The sequence below is a fragment of the Panthera leo genome, chromosome B2 (assembly GCF_018350215.1).
Source record: "Panthera leo isolate Ple1 chromosome B2, P.leo_Ple1_pat1.1, whole genome shotgun sequence".
Taxonomy (NCBI): Eukaryota; Metazoa; Chordata; class Mammalia; order Carnivora; family Felidae; genus Panthera; species Panthera leo.
In genome coordinates, this window is record NC_056683.1 from 48,558,912 (window position 1) to 48,572,282 (window position 13,371).

Sequence of the window (13,371 nt, forward strand, 5' to 3'; positions counted from 1 at the left end):
GGGATTCTCTCTCTGCCCTGCACAAGATCTCTCTCTCTTTCAAAGTAAGTAAATAAACATTTTTTTTAAAAAAGGAATGCCAAGTCTTTGAAGTCATTAGAAAAATTACTTTAAAATATTCTTTTCCCCACTCTGACTCAACCAGGTTGATAGCAGTAGTGTGTAGTGGCAGAGGTGGCTAACTATCCTGTAGAGCTACAGGAAACAGTAAGTGTAGAGCTTTTGGTAGGAAGCAGCTGCCCAGCTGAGGCTGTACTTCCCAGCATCCCCTGCATCTTAGTGGGGTCATGTGACTGAGTTCTGATGAACAGAAAGTTAGTGGCCATGATGAGTACCATTTTAAGGCTTGGCACCTGAAAACCTCCTGGCAGAGTTGTCAGATGAAAACACAGGATGCCCAATAAATTTAAATGTTCAGATAATTACACACCGCATACTTACACTAAAAAATTATTCATTGTTTATATGAAAATCAAATATAACTAGGCATCCTGTATTGTAGCTGGCAACCTTGTTTTCATGCAAGACCCTCTTTTCCTCTCCTGAAGGTGTTGGAAGCCACACTGAATCTTTAAGAGCCTCCACCTGTCTGGATCTCTGACTCTGTGTGTGGAGCAGAGCCCTTCTCCTGCCATACAGTAGATTGTACACAAACCAAAAAATCTATTCATATTGTGTTCAGTCACTAAGACTTCAGTGTTTGTCTCTTTTAGTATACTTTAATTAATAAACATGCAGTCCTAAAGCAGAGAAACAGTTTTCTTTTTATCTCACACACTTACCAATGGACCTCAGAGTAGTTCAAAGGGACTCAGAGGTCATCTTGCCCAAGCCAAGGTTTTTATAGAAAAAAAATTGAGTTCTAAACACAGTAAATGACTTGGCCAAGTCTCTGCTGAACTATGACAGAGCCAAGATTAGCATTCCTCTTTGTTTTTTTTACCTCCTTCCTTACTTAACCATGGTGTCTTTTCTCTTTTCTTTTCTTTTTAAAAACATTTTTTATGTTTATTTTTAGAGGGGGGGGACAAGGAGAGAGGGAGACACAGAATCCAAAACAAGCTCCAGGTTCTAAGCTGTCAGCACAGAGCCTGATGAGGGGCTCGAACTCACAAACTGCGAGATCGTGACCTGACCTGACTGAGCCACCCAGGTGCCCCCACAGTGTTTTTTCATCACCAAATAATGGACATGTACCAGCCCCACAATTGTCAGTGATACTATAAGGTCTCAGATAACTTTTTGTTCCTCACATGGCTCCTCATTTATGGGGAAAAGGGATGTCTTTTATGGCAGTGACATGTGACAAATATTATATGAAAAATGGCAGATGTAGACAATATCTAGAGAAAATGTTACTGGAATTCAGAAGACAAAGACATTTTGGAGAGGGATGCTGGGTGGACATTACTGAACTTGAACAAGTCCTTATGAAAAGGGCAGAGCTTGGACCAACCAACAGAGAGGTCTGAATACAGGGGATATTCATGCAAAGGGAACAGTGAAGGTAAAGAGCTTATGAGCAGATATTCACAAAACAAGAGGAACAATTAATGTCCCAGTGTCTTGTGGCTCACTCAGAAGGCAAGTGGCCAAACAAGGGTGCCCGAATTCATGTGATCTCCTTGGGCTCACTGGAACATATATATGTACTGGAAAACCAGGGAGTTTCTGCAGTTTGGGCTCATGATCTCCTGGCTCATGTGTGCCTTTTAAGGAATTGCATGCTGGGAGTGTCTGGGTGGCTCAGTCTGTTACGCTTTTGACTTTGGATTTCGGTTCAGGTCATGATCTCACACTTTGTGGGATCGAGCCCTGCATCAGGGTCTGCACTAATAGTGCAGAGGCTTTGGGGATGCAGCATATTGATGATACATTGTGGTAAGGTTTTTTGTTTGTTTGTTTGTTTGTTTTTTTTCTTCTTTAGCTGGGAGAGAATACCTACACTTAGTATTCCCTTTTAAATTCAGGAAAACCAGTACCAACATTGTGATATGGATTCTCCCACTTGTTAATGGGAAGTTATAAACCCATGAATCTTGGGGGTGGGGCTGGGAAAGTGAAGGGAGATGAGGGCTTTTTCTTTCTCTTTAGATTGTGGAAAGGCATTGTTATTTGCTGTTGAATTGGAGTATGGGAAGGATCAGACTCACTCTCAGCATCCTCAGTGATAATATTGACTCATGTGACTACGGGGCTTACTCCTAACCACATGACCATTTAATATGTTTTGTTGGTTTGTACTGTGGTGTATGGTATGGTAAGGATTCCAGCATATCAAACAAAGGAGAAAAGATTCTTGCTGAATTTTACTTTGGAAGGAAGGCCACTCGGTATCTGAGAAAAGTCTCTATTGAGTTTAGACATTGGACCAACCTTGGCACACTAATATGTTTTAATCCCTTTGTCCATCTAAGTGACTGTGTTGTGGAGAATTTATGCACTTTATCACTGTTTAGAGTTTCTCAAAACATAGTTATTATCTATAAGGTGTTATATGAAAATAGGCACAAATAAAATAAATCTTTTTTGGTTGATTTGTGTAAACAGATACATGTTTAAATAATTTAAAATTTAAAAATTTATATGTTTATAAAAACAATAAAAATAGTCATTCATGGTAATCATTATTTTGTTATATGTTTATTTATTATTTTTGAGAGAGGAGAGAGAATTTTTGAGAGAGAGAGTAGCAGAGGACAGAGAAAGAGACAGACAAAAGATCCAAAGCAGGCTTTGCACTGTCAGCGCAGAGCCTGATGTGGCGCTCAAGCTCAGGAACCATGAGATCATGACTTGAGCTGAAGTCAGATGCTTTATCAACTGAGACCCTTAACAGTAGTCATTATTAATCAGAGCTCTTTTTCATCCATTTAGTAGACATATTAATGAAATTAATGCAATTTATCAAGCAGAAGAACCTGATGATTAAGAACATGAGTGCTAAAATAAAAAGGAAAAAAAGCAAGCATGAGTGCTGGAGCCACATGCCTGGGAATACTGGCTTCTCAGTCTGAATCTTATGGCCTTAGGCCTAATCCTCTTTTTCCTTTCTGTCTCAGTTACTATTGCTGTGTAACAAATTACCTCAAAACATAGTGCCTTATAACAATTGGTTTATTCTACTCATGGATTCCCAGGGTCAGGAATTCAGACAAGGCACAGCAGGAATGGCTGTCTCTGTTCCATGATGGCTGGGGCCTCAGAGTGGGGAGGGTTGTAAGCCTGAGGGTGATTTGATAGCTGGAGACTTTCAGAATCCTCTGAAAGGGGGTGGGCTGAGCTGACTAGAATACTAGAACTATTCACCAGAACACCTGCATGTGGCCTTTTCATGTGACTTGGTATTGTTCCATCATGGTGACTCCAGGATGGTCTCATTCCTTATAGAGCTCCTTAGACTCCATATGAATGTTCCAGGAGATAATCTGAATGCTGCATTGCTTTTTACGACCCACCCTGAATATCCTTCCCCTTATTTCTGTCATATTCTATTGGTTGAAGCAGCCACAGGTCTTTCCAGATCTGAGGGCAGGAACCTAGACCCCATCTCTGGCAGCTGTGTTGAAAATTTCTGCAGTTTCCTCAAATGGGGATAAGAACAGTACCTTCCTCGTGTGGTTTTTCAGGGTTATATGAGCTAACGTTCATCAAGTGCTAAGAACAGGGCATGGTACACAATAGTATTCAAGCAAGGACAGCTTTTTTTCCAGGTGTCAGGCTAATGTAGAGCTTTCAGAGGTGAAAGAGACTTATTAGCCTTGTCCTCTTTGAGACCTTCACATGAGTTTGTTGAGGTCTTCTGTATGCAACCTGGAAATTCTGGAGCAGAGCATTAGCTAATTTCATTGTTGAGCCCTCCTCCTCATCAGATGGTCCTATGAGGTGAATAGGGCGCAGCATTATTCTCCTTATTTAGCTGAAGAGAAAATTGAGGCCCAGAGAGGTTAAATGATTTGCCTAAGGTCAGAGAATTAGTGACAGAAGGCAAGGCTGGAGGAAAGTTCACAAGCCTCCAGTGTTTGGCTTCTGTTAAGTCCCAGACAGCAGTCAGACCAGGTCTCTTCAATATGCCCTTTTCTGAGGGAGAGGAGGGGGCTTCACTGCCACCACAAGGGGCAGGACCAGCTCTGTAGGCACAGAAGCCCAAAGGCTTCATCTTGACTTTGGCCTCTAATGAAGCTGTTGTCACATTTCCATCCTCTCCGCCCTGTAGGAAAACACCGCACTACTGGGGGACCTCATTAAAAGAAACGCTTTAACAGAAGGCAGAGTGCAGAGGAAGGAATGGGGAGCCTCTTGCTCACAGACCTCGCCCCTCTCTGTGGTTACTTCCCTCCAGCAGTTCACTTGTTCTGCTCTCCATGCAACTCCTCCCTCCCAGCTCCCTCACCTCCACTCCCACTACAAATAAATCTCCCATTAGCTCCACCAGTGGCTTCTGAAGGAGCGCAGCAATAAATTGAATTTCCAACTTATACAGGAGCTTGGCAAGTAGAGAACGAATTTTAAAAGGGCTACTCATCCGTGCTTCTCAAACTGTTAGTCATTCCCAGCAACGCAGAAGAGAGCCGCCTGCTCCCCTGATTCCTTGTATTTTCTTCCTGGTGGAGTCAGATTTGCATTCTCTTCTAATCCAGTCCAACTGCCAGGGCCAAGCCCTGAGGGCTCAGATTCGGCCGAGTTCTGTATGGTCTGTGCCTGGGAGAGCTGCTGGTATAAAACATGCAGGGGGCCTGGGAGGCTTGACTTTAATCCCCAGCTGGGTCTTGGTATTTCTTTCTCATTAAGGGCGGGAGGGTTATCAGAGCTGGGAGAATGGTGACAGATAAGTTCCGTAATTCATTTCTCCCCACTCTTGCACAACCTATAAATGTCTTTGTCACATATTTTTCCTCCAGAGAGGAAACTGATTATTGTGACAATCATCACCCACCACCTGGAATTTAGCATCCCAGATGAACTGGGATGAAACTCCAGAATAGAACCACTACCAGTAATGATGGAGGGAGATCATATTTATATATGTATTTTAAGAGCTTCACTGGCAGATCTATCATGTGCATGCTACCAGATAAGAATCCAGTTGATTCTTATGCATATGGACTTTGAAAATCGCTGATGAGGACTTACAAAATTAGGCCCATTTTACAGATAATACCCATTTTACAGATAATAGAACAAGAAGGCACTCCTTGGGGTGCTTGGGTGGCTCAGTCAGTTAAGCATCCCACTCTTGATTTCAGCTCAGGCCCTCATCTCAGGGTGTGTGAGATTGAACCCCACATTGGGCTCCACACTGACAGTGCCAGCGCTGAGCCTGTTTGAGATTCTTTTCCTCCGTCTCTCTCTGCCCCTCCCCGACTCTCTCAATCAATCAATTAATCAATTAACTTTATTTAAAAAAAAGACTAGAAGGCACTCCAGAAGGACATCTTTTTTGCGGGGGAGGGAGGGCAAGTGATCCTTCATATATAGCCTACTAAATTTAAGTAATGCATTACTTCTAAGAGTTGAGCTTTAAGTTCTATACTTTGATTAATTGCTGAATTGACTGGTAAAATATTGGGTGAGCATCGGTTAGTGAGTTATGTACTGGGGATCCAAAGATGATTAAAACATCGTCTTCATCCTTAGGGACAGCTGTTGTTGACCAGGGCACATCTCCCCCATTTATCTTGAGACATTTGGCAATGTGTAGAGACATTTTTGGTTGTTATAACTTGGGGTGAGAGTGATACTAGCATCTCATGTGCAGAGACCAGAGAGGCTGCTAAACATCCTACAATCCACAGGACAACCTCGCAACAAAGAATTATCCAGCCCCAAATGTCAATTGTGTCAAGATTGAGAAATCATTCTTAGAAAGCTGACAGTCTTGTTAGGAGGCAGGCATCTAGACAGTTACAATAAATATATTTTAATAAATGCCAGCATGGAGATAGATGGGAGGTGTAATTTAAACAGAAATAATGAGAAAAGCATGGAATTAGAACTGATGCCTCCTTCCTCTTGCCAGCCACCACTCCCTTTTGCTCAAGTTCAGCTGTTTGCCTTCTATTGCAGGGAAGGAGTCATGCTCTTTATTTTTTTCTTTCCTTATTTGAGGTGTCTGATTATTGTGTTTAATAATAAAGCTCCATACCATACGGGTCTAAAAGAAGGCTGGAATATTGGAGAAAGTTAGGGTTATTTTCCAATAGGTAGGGTTCTGGGTTACTTGGAGAGCCAGAGACCCCTTAACCATTTCAATCTTTCTTCTTCCCAATCGTCTTCCTCTCTAGTCTTCAAATAAAACTATAGCGAGTGAAATCATTAAGCTTTCAGGCTGTGAGAATTATTGGGGAAAGCACAAGCTTCAAAGCCCTGGAATCCCCTTCTTTATCACTTGTATACTGAGTGTCATTAAAAAAATAATTTCCCCACTGTGGGCCTCAGTTTCTACACATGCAAAATTAAGTCATTGAATAGATGATCCTCTAGTTCTCTTCCAACATATTGGCAAATGAGCAGCTTTATGCGTTTTTATTTTCTAATCTCCTGATGCCTCCTAGGCCGCATATCTCCTCTTATTTTCACACTCAAGAGTTAGAAAAAAATAGGGTGACCCCTGTTCTGCCATGCTTTTTTTTTCCAGTGGGATGAAGAAGAGAGGCTTACAAGAGACTAATTGTACACCAGCTCCTGAAGGGAAAAGATACCACTTTTTCTCGTGGGCTGGGCTTTGATCATTAAACACTGAAGGTATGGAAAGGGATGCCAAGAGGAGCACAGAATGTATGTCTGAGAGGATGCTTCCCTTCAGGATCAGAGTGTCTAGTGATCATCCACTAAGCCTTCCTCTCTCTGTGCTAAAGACAAAATTATTTTGCAGAGGGATTTTTTTCCTTTCAACTGTTTCCATTTAGCTCTAAAGACTATTTCTAAGTTTGCAGAAATAGTGATGCGTAGTAGATCAGTCAAAATATGGAGAGTGGTCAATAATAGAAAATCTATTCAGAGTTATTGATTTTATTACTGAGGTGTTTATGACCTCTCTCCTTTCTGAAATCTTTATGTTTTCACTTGGTTAGCAGTTCAATGTTCTGCCATGATATTTTCCATTATCCACTTATCTCTCCAACTAGACTGTCTACTCCTTAAGGTGAAGGGCTGTCTCTCAGACTTTCTTTACAAGTCCTACTGAGTTTACACCAGTGCTAGGCACAGAGACAGCATCATTCACTAAACAGTCGAGTGACCACAAACTCCATTTCAATAAGCATCTTTCCTCGAATACCTTTAGTCAACTAAATATCTTCATAGTTCTTTTAAAGTACTATTTATTTTTGAACACTAGATAATATTACAAAATGATGGACTAGTATCATTTGAATGTATGAAATTAATGTATTTAGCTTATATCAGCCTCAACTTTGTTTCTCAACTTTGGCACTGTTGAAATTCTGGTATGATTTGGGGTATTTGCAATAACTATCATGAGGTGCTGATTTGTGCATTATAAAATGTTTAGCAGCACCCCTGACTCACTCATGTCAATAGCACCCCTTCCAATTGTGTCTCCAGATATTGCTAAATATCCCTCATTTGAGAAACACTGACCTAGAGGAGAAAACACAAGATTATTATCCATAAAGCATTTATCAGTTAGTGATCACTTACTAGTTCTGGAAAGACTCATTATGCCAAGACGTTCCATGTATTTCCATCCATTTCTTCAAATGCATCAAATTTACTCATAACCATTCATTCATTCTCCACATATTTATTGAACATCTACTGTTTTCTAGGTACTGTGGAAGAATCTATGATGAATAAAATATAATTCAAATACTCAGTATGCACCATCTAGCAGGGCAGATAAAATAGGAGTCAAACATAAGGTACTAGAAAACAATTCTTGCTCTAAAATGGAACTACTTAAAAATGTGGTTTCCAGACCACTGGAAGTCCATGAACCTTTTGTTACTGATCCACAAAGAAGAATATAAACCAAATGCCTTACTAAACACACTACTAGATCAGATATTTTTTTATTTTTTATTTTTGTAACAAGATTTTACCAATGAAGAAAGCATCACCTTTATTTAAATTCTAATGCAGTTTCCTTATTTCACTGTAGACTGGAAACAAAGTGTTTGGTGACCAACTTGTTCAGTAGCACTGCTCAGAAAAACTTTACAGGGGAAAAAATAATTACTGTGCTTTACATAGGTTGAAAAAATATTTGAAGAAATATTCATAGTTCAGGTGGCAGTTGCTCTGAGGTTTGGAAGATGGATAGGTGTATTTGTTAGAATAAGCTACTCTAATAATCCCATGATCTTGGTGGCTTAACACAGTGAGGTGTTATTTCTTAAGTTGCCATTCATCATAGGTTAACAGAGAGAGTCTCTTAGTGTATTCATCAGGGAATCAAGTTCCTTCCATCTGGGTCACCAACTTCTATGGTCTTTGGAGTCCTCTACTGAACTTTATTGGAAGATAAGAAAAGAGAGCATAGAGAGGTATGTCCTTCCCAAACTACCTTATGTATGACTTCTGATCATGTACCTATTGTATATCTTCATTCTGTTCACATTTCATTGTTGACACTGAGTCATGCACTGCTTCTCCCACACAGAGGTCTTGGAGATGCAGTCTAGCAGTATATTAAGAAAGTAGAGGAGAGCATAGATATTGTTGAACACCAGGTATGTCTATTACAGAAATTGCTGGGTAGGCGTTTTAGGGGAACAGAATAATGAATGTGAAAGAATTGGTGAAAATATTCAGGGGACAAGTGGGCCAGAATCATTAGTTAATTGAAAAGTAGAGTGTATGTGAGGGCAAGTTATAGGATTTATGGCTGAAGTGTATTGCATACATTTAAATGATATTCTCAGTGGTGGTAGACAATTATTGGACATTATTGATCTTTTAAAGTCTTCTGAAAACTTGAATTATTAAATGAAAGTTTTATGATTATAAAATACAGACAGTATGGAAACTGCAAAGACCAAATTTCATATCCCACGTATTTTTATTATCTAGAGAAAAAAAACATTATCAGTGTTTTAGTGAGTAAGAATAAGGTCTGTTATCTCAATCTGTTTGGGTTTATGTTATTTATTTACCATTTACCAGCTGGGTAATCCTGGGCAAGTTACTTTGACTCTATGCATCTGTTTATTCATCTGGCAATTATTATGAAGATAAAATGAGAAAATGCATATAATGGAATTAGTGCTTTTACATGATTAGAGCTCAACAAGTGTTAGATATTACTATAGTATGAACATTTTTCTGTTATTATACATGTTTTTCAACTATGTAAGATTCCCAAAGATGTGCTTACTATATTCAGCCAAGATCCTCTCATTGGGAGATTTAGTTTGTTTCATTTCATGTGTGTGAATGCGTACATATACGTGAGTTTAAATATTGCTTGAATAAATATATTGGTGCATAAAGTTTTATATCCTTATTTATTTCTATAACATAAAAGTATGAGATTACTGGGTCAATAGCACATCTTTAAGCCCCTTAATAAATACTGCTTAAATTGTACTCCAGAATTGTGCAATTAATACTATCACTAGTGTGGTATGAGAATTTCAGTTTTCCCAAGTCTCACCTACCTCAGTATTAATATTTAAATACTTGTAAGGTGAGGGTAGTATTTCATAGCATTTTTGGATTCTGGTAAAATATGTGATGGGATTAACTGTGTGAATGTGTTAGTTAGACCTTTCCATGGTATGTACATCCAGAAGAAGGCTCCCTAGCCTAAGTGGTATTTTTAAAATCTAAAGTAGTATAAAAGTACTTAGCTGGACATTGGGGATGTATTTTGGGACCTTCAATCATATGAGACAGAAACCATCTGAAATTCATTTCTTCAATCCAGTTCCTTATTTCATGTGCCAGATTCTATCTAGAACACAGCTTTAGAGAATTCCATGCTCAGTGATGAAATAGAGCCTTACTAGAGGACTAAATATGTCTCTCATACTACAAATCACACCAGCTATTATAGTTTCCAGAGGAGGAAATGATCTAAGGTGACCCAATGTTTAAGACTTCTCTAAATACTGCTCCCCCACCCATCTATGGCCATTACACTACTTTTCAGGACTATTTGAAAACAAAGACGCCATCACCTTCAACTGCAGACTACCTGTTCATATCCTTTTCTGAAATTAGATGAGACACTGATAGTAGGAATGTTGGTTTCTGAGTGTTACAACTACCTCTTGTCAAAGCACCAACTGGTTTCATTTATTTCCTGAGTATGATCCAGTGCAATTCAGGCAATTGCAAATTCCTCATGGCAATTGCTATTAGGACTGCCCTAACTAAAAACCAGGTGTTACCCATAAATCCCTGTAAATTATTCAAACATTAGCCTCCCTTCATCAGAGAAATGAAGGACCCAGTCACAGTGGGTTTTACCCATGTTATCTTCAAGTAATAAAACAGGACCACACACTTTCCTAAAACCAACATAGTAAGAGGATGTCTCTGCGAAACCTAAATAATCATTTAGAAAGAGAATCATTCAATCTGTTTGTGAAATTGTTTGGAGTACGTTTTACTGAATTGACTAAAAAAAAAAAAAAGATCCCGCAGTTTCTGAAACATTGGCTGTTTGACATCAATGTTACAACATATGCCAAAGATAATATATAAACAGTAATATGTCCAGTGCCATAATGTTAGCTATTATTTTTTAAGTTTATTTATTTTGAGAGAGAGAGAGAGAACCACTGGGGGAGGGGGAGAGAGTAAATGGGTCAGAGGATCCAAAGCAGGCTCTGCCATAACAGCTGCGAGCCCTAGGCAGGGCTGGAACTCCCAAACTGTGAGATCATAATTTGAGCTGAAGTCGGATGCTCAACTGACTGAGCCACCCAGGCGCCCCAGCTATTATTTTTATTTCTCATTAATTGTACCATGTTTTACTTTAGACTTAAAGCATGGTTTGGAAGAAGAGGAAAAAGAAAAGGATAAAAGAAGAGGAAATGACATGTAGAATGGGAGACTAGCAAGGGTGGGGAGAAGGCAAAGGAGGAAGAGGCAAAGGCAGGAAGGAAGAAGGAGGAAGGAACGAAAGATGAAAGGGAGGGAAGAAAAGAAAATGTACCATTATCTCTTAATGCTGACCTTTGAATTAGATTTTGTACATTCACCATTCCCTTCCTCAGCTCTCTGCAGCTTATACACAAAGCCCTCCGCACGTCATAGTTTCTAAGGGAGCATTGCTCTTTGGAAAGATGTCAGAAGCATTCAGTAGTAATGAGCAGACAGAGCAGTGGAACAAGCTATCTGCCTTCATTGCAGGAGTTCTCAGGAGAAATCATATGTCTTTTCTCAAATGGTCGTAAATAGCGCTATGCTCCAGGTGTTTAAAGACCCTGAAACAATTACCTTTTAGTCTCTCCCAACCCCAAATCATAGAGAATTATCCAATTGGAATGACTTTCAGCTCAGTGTGTCCATTTTGATCCCTCCCATTTTTAATTAATGATAAGTTGTTTTAAGAATGATAGTTGTTATGGGCAGAAAAATAAATGATGGCTCTTTTTCTTAAAAAAGTAAAAGAGGACTTAAGGGAGAAGATATTAAGTGGGACGAATTAGCACATCATATTCAGGATTTTGCAAGCTTTATTAAGGGAAAAATAAGGAAATTTCAAAATAACTGAGTGAGTTCCTCATGTTTTCTGGATATAATCACCTTGACTATACTATGTTGATTTTCCCAGTAGATTACTTACTTATAACTAAGGCCCCCTCATGCCAAGAAAACAAAACACTAAAATGTGTCAGCAAATGGCATCTCCATATCAACTAATTCACCCTAATCAGAAACTTGGGGCTTAACCTGCTATATCTCTCTTTCACATATCTGGTGTATCATCAAGTCCAGTCCCGTTTTCCACAAGAGTTGATCATGTATCTGTCCATTGCACCAGACACTCTTCAAGCTACCACCATCTCTAGCCTATTGCACTATTAAAACCTTCCTACTGGTATCTATAGCCTCCAATCTATATTGTAGCCAGAATTATCTTTTGGACATATTAAGTGGAAGCTTATATTTACATTGATATATAAATGTACTTAAATTTAAAGCAACTTCCATTGCTTTTTGGGATAAAGACCCAAATCTTTCGGATGACTACAAAGTCCTGCATACTCGATTCCCTGTCTCCCCTTCCAGCCCTATTTATACCACTTTACACTTTAAATGTTCCCCTCTCATAGAGGTTATTTTTACACACTGTTCATTTCTGTTATAGCACATCCCTTACCTGGTAATTAGGTATGTATTTATTTGCCTATTTATCATTTGCATTCTTTTTAAAAAATTTTTTTTAATGTTTATTTTTGAGAGAGAAAGAGAGAGAGTGCGAGCATGAATGGGGGAAGGGCAGAGAGAGAGGGAGACACAGGCTGAAGCAGGTTCCAGGCTCTGAGCTGTCAGCACAGAGCCCGATGTGAGGCTCAAACTCACGAACTGCAAGATCATGACCTGAGCCAAAGTCAGACACTTAACCAACTGAGCAACCCAGGAGCCCCTCATTTGCATTCTTTATATTTGGGGGCAATGGCAAATAGTGCTACTAAAAACATCTGTGTACAGGTTTTTGTGTAAACATGAGTTTTCATTTCTCTAGGGTAAATACTCAGGAGTATGATTGTGGGATCATATGATGAATACACGTTCAATTTTATAAGAAGCTGCCAAACTGTTTTCCAAAGTGGTTGTACCATTCTGTATTCCCACTAGGAACGTAGGAAAGATCCAGTTGCTCACCACCCTCAGCACTTGCTTCTGTATATTTTATTTTAACAATCTCAACAATGTGCTAGTACTATTTGATTTTTACAGAGAACTGGTCAAGCATGTTAAGAAACATGCCCAAAGTCATACAACTGATTCACAAAAAAGTTTATATTAGAATTCAGACCCCACTGACTCTCCATTGTTAAGTGATTAATGATATACTAGCTAACTTTGCAGGGGCAAATGAGACTAATTTATGGAACTTAATTAATTTACTGCGTGGAGAATCAATGAATCAAATTCTCTTTATACTTTAATACTGAAGGGTAATTATTTATGACTTCAGTCCTCTTTGGTTTGATTAGGGGTCTGTATATTAGCATTGACTGAACCTGAGTTCCTAAAATGAAATGCAAGCTATAGTACTTTCAAACGATGTAAAATTCAAATACATTGTCTTTACTGAGTAACATAATGGAAAAGTATTGCCTGGGAGTCAGAAAACTGAGTCAGAGTTTTGCAATTAATTGAATGATACTAGTTTCTGAGCATTAGTTTCTTCACCCATAAATTGAGGAAATAATGGCAGGTGGTCTGGAA